We start from the raw sequence: 12898 nt of genomic DNA on the forward strand, positions 1-12898 counted from the left end.
GTTAGATAACTAAGCTTTCAAATAATTTGTCAATTTTTTTCATAAACTCTAGAGCGTTAATTTATCTTTATTAATGAAAAGTTGAAACCTCGACAATATAACATTCGTATAACATAAAAAACAAATGAAATGTTTTGTAATTATGTACATGAATAGAGAAATTGCTGAAGTAAGTTTTTTTAATTATTTTATTTCGTCTGTATTTGAAAAAAAATAGTTTAAATCATATATTTCCTTTAATTTCATAAAAATAAACGAATAATTTTGATTAAAAGTTGTTTCACTTGCATTATGTACTGGTTTCGTAAATTATTTAATATTCATATATTATCAATGCTTATTATCTTGACTGAGTAGTAAAGATACTTTTAATGTAAAAACTCGTATTCAATATTTGAATTTTATTTAACACATCATAGCTATCTCAACAGATTTTAAACTTTCTAAAAAACAGTCTTAAAATTTGTCTTCGTAATTGCACGAAAAAAAAAATATTCTATTAAGTTTAACAATTAGTGAATTCTTATGATTCTTAAAAAATTCTTATATATATTTTTACCTCACATTATTTTACTGTGACAAAATATTAAAAAAAAAATGTTTCTGATATTTGCAGGAAGATGAAAAGACAGGATTAAAGCAGCAAAATAAAATGCCATATTTAGGAGTAATTTTATATGTTTTGCCTTTATTCTCAAGGTACTCAAGCATTAAAAAAGGCAATTAATATGTTTAGATTCACAACTTTTTTTCCATACAATGCCGTTTTTTGAGCGAAGTATGTGGGCGTTTTTTGTTGTTTTAATTAAAACGGGGCTTTTTCACTTTTCTAAATTATATTTCAATGAAAATTAAATGCATTTCATAAAATTCTTAACATTTTTGAGGGACGTTGTTTAAATTATAATGATTTTTAAAGAATAGAATATCTTATTCAGCTTTCTTTTTTGAAGCTGTAAAAACTTTTTTGAAACCATAAAAAAATTTTTAAACTAAATTACGAATTAGTAAAATAATAATCAGATAAATAAATTAGTAATAATAGAGTAATAAATAAATAAAATAAATTAGTAAAACTTATAAGCAGATAAATTAATTGTCATAATGCATACTATACAAATGCAGCACCTGATTTTTATATTTAAATCGTCTTCTAATAACTTTAGTTTCACCCGTTGCTCTGTATATCCTGAATTCCGAAAAAAAAATATTTTTACAAAATATTTAAGTGCAAAGGATTTCTCTGAATTTATATTAGGATGCTAATGATGCTTTAGGAGTAAAAACTTTTCCCTCTCATGTTTTAAAAATAACATAAGATAAAACCCTAAAAGTTCTTTTTAAAATAACATGTATTTAATCATTATTCACCAAATCGAAATCTTTTGGCGTCCCCGTTGGATCCGTGAATATCAAAATATTTGTTCAGCACAAAATCATGTTAGCGACGAAAACATTCTGAATATTAAACTTCTTCTCCCTTAATAAATAAATAAAATGTACACTCCCCCAAACGAATTTTAGAAGTAAAGGAAACTAAATAAACATCGAAGAAAAAGTATGCTACTTGAAGATTAGAAATCTTTGCTGCAGTAATTCTAATTGAATTATGCACTCGACATCAAAACACTATGACGACTCTGGCGTGGAATTTTTTAAAAAGTGTTTTCTCTCTCACCCCTATATCCTGCCCTCTTTTCGGTCCCTCACGTTCAAAGTCCCAAGAGATTGAGAAACTTTCTCTCAATTTCTAAACTTTTACTTCGCCCTGAAAGCAATACGGAAACAGAAGAGAAATAAAGATTCTGTAGCGTATCTTGTCTGTGGATTTTATCTTGAGAGAAGGGATTTCTGCTAGTCTTTAGAGTAAAATCCTTCATCTCTGCTATCAACAGTATGGCATTGTAGAAAGTCTACTATATATCGATACATAAAATGTATATCCAATGCTTGTGCGGGCTAAACATTTCCATTTCTTTTGTCTAAACGGTGTTCGAAATCCTTTTTTTTTTTTTAGAGTAATGCAACGGAATGCGTATTCCTGTCTTTAAGGAAAAAGGACAATGCTTTTTGGGTTACTTTGGTGCGCAGAAAAAGTTTTTTGGAAAAGTAGACCGTTGTTTATTTTCTGAAGGAAGTCGTGCCTCAAGCGTAAAAGCATGGCAAATACAATGTTTGAGGAGAAACTCCATTTTCTTCTGTGGATATTACACTAAATTCAGGTAAAAAAAGAAGAAAATTATGTATCTAGAAACTTTGGGAGAAATGTATGTATCCAGAAACTTTGGAAAAAAATGTTTTGGATAAAACTTTCTTTGTACTACAAATTGAGTAGGCTTTTCTCGATAGAAAGGAAAATCTGTTCCATATCTTTGGGTAACAAATGTTGTCAACAAGACAAAGAACATACTAAACTTAAGTAATATTGAATAGTAAGGTGGCCTTCTGTGTAATATCTGTATAAACTATCTAATAAAATGCAGCAAAGCCCTAGAGAGTTTAAAATTAAATTTCAAACTTAGAACAGAGCAAAGTCGATGAAAACATTTGAACTCAGTTGAGATTGTTAAAATGAAAGAAAAAACCTTTTTCTTTTATTTTTCTCATAAAGAAACATCATAGCAGCAAACATTGATAGTAAATTTTTATTTTCAAGAATAAGGTAAGAATAAACTGATAGAAGAAGTGCAAAATACAGATATTCCGAGAATCGTTGGACATAATACAAATCTATGTGAACAAAAAAAGAATGGGAATACAGGCTTTATTCTGCAGTCACGTGTTCCTTAGTTTCATTTCGTTGCATTTTTATGCCCAGACAGAGTAAGCTTTGGTCTTACTACCTGAGAAAATTTTAATTAGCAGTCTTGAATTGAAGCAGAAACTGAATTTTAAATTTCTGGAATATTTTACCTTGGATTTTTTTTCATGTGAAGTTAGGCAAGAAATTATATGTATCAGAGACCTTGCAGTAATTTATTGTACAATGAAACTGGTACACATAATTCTATAGTAGATCTAATGTAATGTATTGCAATTACTATGCAATCCATAAATTTTCTGGTGTTTGCAAATAAATAAGCCGAAATCAAGTATTGTTTTGATATATTGCGCATAATCAAGAGATCTCTTTTGAGACATATTAACTTTGAGATTCTAAAGTAAGTTTGCGATGGTACTTAATTCTCTATATTATATTTTTTGTTTTACCTAATTATATAATGAATTCAATAATTCTCAAACATCCTGTACAATAATGAGGAATGAAATTTTTATAAACCGAAGTTTTTCAAGATTCGTGATTTGTAGTTGATTCTTGAACGTAAAAGGAAGAAAATTTGATTAACACAAGTGTAATTATCTTAAGAAAAATACAATTATACCGAATTTTGCATTATTTTTTGTTTCATACATAAAAACGTGTATTCATTGCTTAAAGAAAGATAATTTGAATAACAATACTTTAGTGTTATATTGGACAAATATTTATGGATACTTGTCTATAACAGAAAAACAAATTGACTTCATTGTTGATATAAAAAATATTCATAAATTTATTTTCAGACTAATTACAACGATATGTTTCAAATCTGTGAAAAAAAGTATAATTTTAGAAATTAGCTGAATCAAAACAGTCTTTAAAATTACTTTTATTAATTTTATTATTTAATTTTAATTATTTTCTTCTTTTTAGTCTTCAATTCATAATTTGCTGTTATATATATTACGGATTCATGAAATCAACTTTTCCAGAGTCATTACCAAATGGATCCACTTGGATGGAATCAAAATCTAATGAGATTAATCGATCACATTTTTAAAATATCAAAACAGTGTATTTTACCAGTGAGAAAGCGTAAATACACACAATTTCAAAATTTCATCGATTATTAAATACCATCTTTATAAGCTTCAAGCTAAATAAAAGTATTCTGAAAAGAAAAAAAGTTCGAATATATAATTCATTCGAAAGAACAGTTGCTCACGCAAACTTAGCATTATTGCCTCTATCCATGCAAGCCTATTATGCAAATAAAAATTTCACAAGAAGCATTCATCCTACAAATAGCTTCCAAAGTAGACTAGAAAATATTAATTTTCAACAAATCAAAAAAAAAATCCCTTAAAAAGTTGGCTATAAATCTATTAATTTTATCTGTCAAATGACACAAAAAACTTCTATTCATTATTGATTTGAAAATACTTAGGAATAGAAATTCTTTGCGTATTGCGTAACACTGAGAGGTATAAATTAAGGGACAGAGATAAAATATTAATTTTGATACTTTGAAATAAGTACAAATCAGCAAGAGCATAAAAGTTGAATTGGGGTAATCTAAAAAAAAGATTTTTTTATGAGTTATGTATATAATTTATATTTTTTTTCTCTTAATCATAACGAATTATTAAATCGAATCAAAGAAAATATGTAGATGATTTTACCAATGGAAGAATTAAACGTAAAAGAAAAAATGGCATTCGTTCAGAGACGTTGCTGATGAATTCAGAAGTGCCGAAAAACTTTTTGCGTAGCCGTCAGAAGGATTTTATAAATCTGTGGCAATTATTAGAAATTATATATCAAATCAATTATATCTTAGCTAATTATTATGATACGAAAATTATAGAAATTGAAAAATGTTAAAAACTTTGCCTCTTTAAACGGAAATTGTTTTTAAAAAATATATCATATACGAAAAACAAGAAATTACCATCATAGTCAATTACCATTTTATTTAGGGAAAATGGTTTTATATTACAATGAAGGAAAATGATTCTACTTTCTATTTTATCTAATTTAATTACATGCGACAGGAAATTAAGAAAAGAAGGGATTAATACATGCTATCAATTTAGCTAGTAGTCTTAAAAAGACTACAATCTATTATTACTTTAAAACAAGCTATATCTAATAGGTCTTTCTAGGTTTTTTACTTCAACTTCTTCCCTCCCTTCAAGAAAAATCCTTTTTGTTATAAAATAAAAGGTACAAAAATATAAGAAAACAAATATAGGAAACAATATACTCTTCCTTCTTTTTCAGCCCAAAACTTTATCATTTTATACGATGAAACTGCACAAAGACTTCCAGGGCATTTAAATTTATACGATCTGATCTTCTCGATCCAAAGGCGATTTTCCAATATTTTTCGCTAGAGATAACGCGTGCCATTAACGTCAAGTACATTATGACAGGATTAGCCTATAGAGTGTGAGACTATTGATCCGGTTACCTGGCTTATCCAGAACCTGGCGGTGGTATGACTTACACGAAAGGACAGGCCACGTATTAAGTTTGGTGTAAGGTTATTCTCGTTACTGTGAACTTACTATAAGCGCAGTCGAGTGTGGTCAAGGTTGGAGGCAATTTCCTTCGCAGTTACTGGGGTAAACATGGAGGGTTTGCGAAGTGGCTCCAACTACTTGGAAGCAGCGACGCGTTCACACGTGAAACGATCCCAACCGAATGAACTGGACGACGTCTTATTTCGGTTCTTTTTTCTTCTCTCTATACCTGCGCCGGCTGCTTCGAGGGCAGTAAGAAACAATTTACGAGAATCTGTCATTAGATCTCTTCGCTCTCTCAGAGACCCAAACATCAAACATACCACACCTATGATAATTTAAAGGTTCTCTAAAGTACTTTCCATTGTTTCACAAAAGTGGAGGCGATCTATTTCAGCTGAATAAACGACTTGAAAAAAGTTTTCTATTTGACTTCGGGGACAAACTTCTATAAGAAAAGCATTTAATTCGATTTCAAATCTTTTTTATCTGGAGTGGTCAAAGAAATGAAGATGGGAGCTTCAATATTGCTTTCTAAATCTCTGATAAATGATTAAGGATATAAAAAATTCAATAAGATTTTAGCGTGACAGCGAGAGTAAAGTTTTATTGATGTGATTAGCCTATTACAAAATAAATTAAGATATAGCGGAATATTTCGTGTGATTTAGTCTTTATTTCTGTTCAAGCAAGTGCTTATATTTAATTTAATTTTGAACACTGGTATTTCAAACTACGCGATTTCATCGATAATTAATGATTAATCAACTACAGGTAGGTGAAACTTCGGTCCCTAATGTTAAATGAATGTTTCTATCATTTTCAAATATTTCTAAGTATAACCAATCTATAATAACATAGAATCTCTTACATAAACTGCCATTCAATTGTACTTTTATTATGGCAAATTGTTTGGTATCATTTTTCAATAAATAAAAGAATCTTATGAGATAGAAGTAAAAATGTGTTATTTTTAATTCATACTTTGAAATATATTTTGGCTAATATTTTCCATAGCACGCATTGTTTTAGGAATATCTATCTATAAAACGCGGTGCAAAGTTGTCGAATCGAATAAGGAAAAGTAAATTAAAAAGAATGACGTTGAAATAATGCCTAAATATTTTTTGCTTATAACATGTTAATTACAGTCGAAACAACTAACATTTCTTACCCGGAGAATTTTAACATGGAAAATTACTCATAAGAAGAATATATGAAGGTATCGTATTTAAAAATTTGAAGCTGCTATGAAAATAATAAAGAATACTCCTTATACAAATTCCATTTACAAAAATTTAAAGAAGACACATTACAAAGTTGAATTTGGAGAAACTTATTTGCATACGGAAAGCTTCAGATAAAGTTTCCATGTTTTCATTTCCCATGCTAACAAAGTGCATTGTAAGAGCTTTTACACCTGGTAGAAATATTAAAGTATATTAGCAATAGCATGTTATTTTTAGCATTATATTAAGAATTGATGAATGGAGACATACAGATGTTACATTATGAAACATATATTTCTTTTAAAGAACCTTTGGTGAACGAATTCGATATTATATAGTATCATAACAAAAATATTAAGATAACAAATATAAGAATATTCCCAGATCGAATTGAATTGAAAATTTCTGCAAGTGCATTAAGAAATGGACTTATAAAAACAAACATATAAGTTGAATTAGATGGAATATTTTCCAATGAAAAGAAACGGAGAGTTCCAGCCTATCTCTGTTCAATATATATCAACATCCATTCTAACGTCAGTTATAAAATTCTGCTGTTTCTGAAAGACCTGTATTTAAAAATTGTTTCATAATGTAAATACTTTATAATATTTATATCCTTACTTTACATCATTTCAGAAAAAAAAAAAAAAAAAGATTTAAGGCGTGTGTGTGTAAATAGTATTGTTACGAACCTGTGATGGGGCTTCCCAGCATAGCTGGTTCCATAGGAGGTCCCAGAGCTTGGCGACGAATTTGGCGACTTTGGCGCCAAAATAGATTATACTCGAAACATTGAGAATTTTCCCTTCCGTCGAGTAGGAACGGAGATACGCCTCGAACGTTCCTGATTGGTTGAGAGGCGTCTAGCCCCGCCTCCTGAGACCATTAAAAGGAAGCAGCCGCAGCTGCCGGCAGGCGTGAACCGGAGTGGTGAATTGAGGAGAAGTCGGAAGTGGCAGAGCAGAGCAGAGGAGTGGTGAACCGGTCGTGAATTGAGTGGTGGACCAGTGGAGTCGAAGAGTAGTCGGAAGCGACAGTGAAGAACTCGTCTTCCAGGGACTAGCGGAGCAGCGACGGAGTAGAGCTGCTGCGTATACTGTTGTATGCTGCACGTCTCGGCTGAAGATAATCGTCTTCTGTGCTGTATATAGTTGTCGTCTTTGTGCTATCCTGTGTGTCTTCGTGTAAATAAACGTCGTTGTTTTATTTTCTACTGCCGCCTGGTGATTGAGCGTTCTCCACACCATATAACTCCCACTATCCAAACGAACCCCGGAAATTTCGTAACAGTATTATTTAACAAGGTTTAAGCGAATAAGAAAAAAAAAATATTAAAAAACTGTTTTTATATATTTTTGTATTGTTTTTTATGCCTAACATAAAATTTATTATAAACTCATAAAACTTTCATGCTTTGGATTAATCTAAATACCTCTAATGATACTGCCTTAGTTTGCCTGCTGTTCCTCGCCATTTTTTTTTTTCAGTGAATAAAATGATTTTTAAGAATGACGATTCGTAAACACAAATGCATTTAAAAGGTTTTGTGAGATTTTTTTAACCTTAAAGGAATCTGAATCATTTGCATTTTAATTTTTTATTTTTATACTTATGATTATATCTCTTAAAACGAAGTCTGAATTCGTATAAGATAATTCGGATTTGAATAAATCACCATTTTACAAACACAGAATCTTGGAGTTAAAACCAGCGTGGAAATTAAATTGATAAAATAATAAAATAAAAAAACAATTGATATGTTTATTGGATGTGTTTGAATATAATTTCAATAATTAATACATCGCGCAATAAGATTTGCATTTCAAACGCTATTTAATTTAGCCAAGTTTTTCATACTGATCTGAATCGCATAATAATGTGCATTACATCACTCAAAAGTCATTATATTCGTCGTAAATTTCTATATACTGTGAAAAAGAATCCTTCTTAATTGTAGAATGACTCTAAATGCAGAAATACTCTACCCAAATACTTTTGCAAATTGATTTAGGTTAAGGATGTCTGAATGGTATAAAATATCCTGATGTATTTTATTGATATTTTTATCCATTAATAAACGTTTACCCTGTTAGATCAGATGTAAATGAATCTTTTTACATGTAGAACCAAAATATCAAGATTTAATATTATATTACGTAGAACAAAATCTCAAACCTATGTTGGTTTCATGTTTAACATAAAATTTGATATTTTCCCAGCATAATGAAAAGTGAAAAAAACTACGCAATGGATAAATAATTTTTGTTCAGAAATAAATTTTAACATGTAGTTTTACGTTGATAAGAAAAATTAGTATGAGAGTGAAATTAGTGTTAATATAGGCTTACCCTCAAGAATTCTAAGAACTTTTATACCCCATCTAAATTCTTTTCAAGATTCACGAAAAGAGGAAAAGTCATGATGTTTTTATTCTGGCTCAAAATTGTTTTATATGAAAAAGAGAAATATGTTTTATTTGATGTGAATATATAAAAGCATTTCCAAGAAAAGGAAAATATTCTTCAGTGAAAACATTCTAAAGTAATTCTAAAACTTTTATCTTATGTAAATTCTTTTAAAGAAATATGAAAAAAAAAAAATGAAGATTAAGATTTATATGTTTTGGTATAAAGATGGCAGCAATAATCATAAAACAATCCGATTGGTTTATGTTTGGTTCGGGATTCGATTTCATTTCTTTCGTGGTTATGCAAGGAGACAAACCATGTCAATGAAAAATGTAACTGAAACACGCAAAATTCAAATCCACATCATCACACGATAAAGCGATGCAACTATTCATTTATAACAGCACCAACAATGAATCATTCAACTATTCTCAAAGGATTTTCTCATTACATGAAATAAATCATTTGACAGAGAAAACGATATGAAATATCCAAAATAAGAAACCAGGGAGAGACAATAATTCTCCCTTATTATACAAGCGTCAAAAATGCCATTATATTTCGACTCTTTGTCAGAAACGGAAATTTATATCCAGTTCTTATTACAAGGCCATCTAAAGGGTGTCGCTTTTTATTTTCAGTATGTGAATGGATTGATGCTTCTAGTCGGTATACAATAATACAAATTTTTTTGTAGGCAGAATACAAATTTTACAATAGGCAGATAACAACTTTTATTATTAGCGAGATCATCTACTTATTTTCATAAAATACATTTACTTTTGTCTCTGCTATTTTATAAGAATGATTTATATTATCTAATGATCTATATTTTTAAAGATCTATATTTTTAATGATCTATATTTTAAAAGATCTATATATTTAATAATAAATATTTTATAAGATCTATAGATTTAATAATATATATTTTATAAGATCTATATTTTATAAGATATATATTTTATAAGATATATATTTTATAAGATCTATATTTTATAAGATATATATTTTATAAGATCTATATTTTATAAGATCTATATTTTTAATGATCTATATTTTTAATGATCTATATTTAATAAGATCTATATTTTTAATGATCTATATTTAATAAGATCTATATTTTTAATGATCTATATTTAATAAGAAAGAAAAAAGCTGAAAGAGGCATTTAAATAACCGAAAGCTGTCATCTAAAATCGTATTTCGAAAATTATTTATTGTTCAAGCAATACATTTTTAATAAGTTTTAAGTAAATTATTTCAAAGTTGGTTGTACAAAATAAGCACGTGGCAACAAATACCGTAGTATGTGAATGGATTGATGCTTCCAGTCTGTATACAATAATACAAATTCGTTTGTAGGCAGAAATCCCAACTTTTATTATTGGAGAGATCATCTATTTATGTTCATTCAATACATTTGCTGCTGTTTCTGCACGAATTAGAAGTAAATATATTAAAGAATATATTTAATAAGAATTTTAAACTGAAAAGGGCATTTAAATAACTGGTAGTTGTCATCTAAAATCGTATTTCAAAGATTATTTTATTGTTCAAGCAATATATTTTTTCTCGGTTATCAGGAAATTATTTCAGTTGACTATACAAAATAACTACGTGGCAACAATTACCTTAAATCGCTTATTTACCTGAATGTACGCCGATACTTCTTCTTGCATTGGAATTATTAATAATGTATAATCATAAAAATAAAGTCTTTACTAATTAGAAGGAAAGCAAACATTCCAACAACTAGAATGGGGATAGTGCCGAAAGAACTATTCTCACATGAATAAATCGGAATTGAAATACGGTTGAATAACAGAAGATGTTTTAATCAGAATAAATTGAAGATCATTTTAATAGTTACAAACTGAAGATTATTTTAAAAGTTAGAAACTGATGATCATTTTAATAGTTACACTAAAGTATTTCAAAGTACTAAGTAATCATGTCCACTTCAAAACAGTTTTCTGCAGTTTACTTTCTCGTATTTCAATCGTAGAATTTCAATTCACAAATTAAGATTTTCTATTCAGAATAAAGTGAAGTAAAATGAAATGTGTATTTTGCAAGTGGGTTTGTGTGGGTGTGTCTGTCTGTTGGTGCTTGTCAGACCAGGTTATGGTTCATTGACTTAACAAATTTAGCATAGATATTTTGTAAAAAGCAATGTGCAACTAAGGGTAATTTTTTCGAAATCTTTCGTCTTGCAATATTTTCCTAAAATTAATTTTTAAAATACTATCATACTTTCTGCCAATGTATTGAAATCAAGTCTATTTCATTGTTTCATCTAATCTTTAAATCAGGCCTTTCCTTTGTTAAGGAAAATTATTAAATCTCATGCCCGTTTCTCAGTTAATATTATCAGTTATAGACACGAGGAAGAAGATCTTTCAGAATGATGGTAAATTCTCGCTTTCTTGGTGGATAAAGTGAAGGCGTGGGATTAAGTAACCTACACTCCAATGACTGGAAGTGCATCCTAAGATATAGAATGTATCGTGGCCGGTATTGGCCATTAAGTTTCTACCATAATTCCAACCTCAATGTTGTTGTAATGGTTGTCAAAAGAATAGAATTATTATAATAGAATAGAACAGACAGACTGACAGTCGCTCCTTCACATTTATAACTAAGCCATGAAAAGATAGCGAATGTAATAAAGACAGGGAAAGTTGATACATCTATTTTATGCGTGTATGAGAAGATTCAGATAATAATAAATAAAATATAAATTCTAATATTTCGTATTTAGTTAGGCTTTTTTTTTAAAAAAAAATAGTTAATTTTCTTTATTTTATATTTGAATTTCTCAAATTCTGTAATTTTTTTGGTGTTATAACTAGCTGAAATATGCGCTTCCCAATAAACTAAATGAGACAATTACTATAATAAACATTAAAATATTCTTTCACTTTCAATAGTTAAAAAACTTTACTTCTGCTATAATACTATTTGCTATTTTAGATTTACTATTTTTATAATACATTAAGACTTGCCTTCAGACCTCCAAGTAAATATTATGCTTCCCTTGGGATATTTTAAAATTATCGATGCATAAAAACGTTAATAAATTATTTATTAAAAATATAAACATTACTATAAGATATTTTCCCCCTCACTCTCGATAAAATATTAAAGTCAAAATGTAAGAAGTAATTTAAAACACACACACACACACATTTCATAGGCACATAAGTTTATTTTTTAGACGATTTTAAATGTAATCTGTAAAAGAATTTTTACCGCTGTATCATTGAACCATACATTTTGTTTTCCTTACAGAATCCTGTGAAAGCCGTGACTGACAATGGAGCAGGGATATGCAATAAATCGTATCTAACTTACTATGTAACAATCAAAAAAATTTGTCTAATAAAATGACGGACAATAATGTTAATATCAGACATAAGCAGACAAATTATAATCTATTAATAATATGAGACAGATTTGAATAACGAGTTTATTATCTTATAGAATGTATTTTAATTTCAAATGCCTATTTTAACTATGATAGGAAGAAAAAAATTAATCAAGTTGCCATGAGTCTTAATATTTGAAATTGAATATCTGATAAATAAGAGAACGATTCTACTCTTACAAAGTTTAGTAAAATTAAAATTCGTTGTTTGAAGGTATTCGAAAGTTGTTTTAGAATACATCTCATAATTTTTATATTTCATCAGAAGCAACATTGAGGCTTGATTTGGCGCCCCTTCTGCAAGCTCCTACACCACACAAGTAGGGAAACGTTTGATCCTCAACAGATTTAACATGCATCTGCCTAATAAATATTACGGATCTTCACTGGAATGGAGTATAGAGTTTCCAAAAAGAAGCCTATGATATGCTTTCTTTTTAGTAGCCGATTGCTTACTTAATAATTAAAATATATTCAAATCATTTTTAATCCCCTCTGAATAGTTAACATAAATACCATTTCAAAAATATTATCAAAATAAAATG

This window comes from Argiope bruennichi, chromosome X2, assembly GCF_947563725.1.
Source record: "Argiope bruennichi chromosome X2, qqArgBrue1.1, whole genome shotgun sequence".
NCBI lineage: Eukaryota > Metazoa > Arthropoda > Arachnida > Araneae > Araneidae > Argiope > Argiope bruennichi.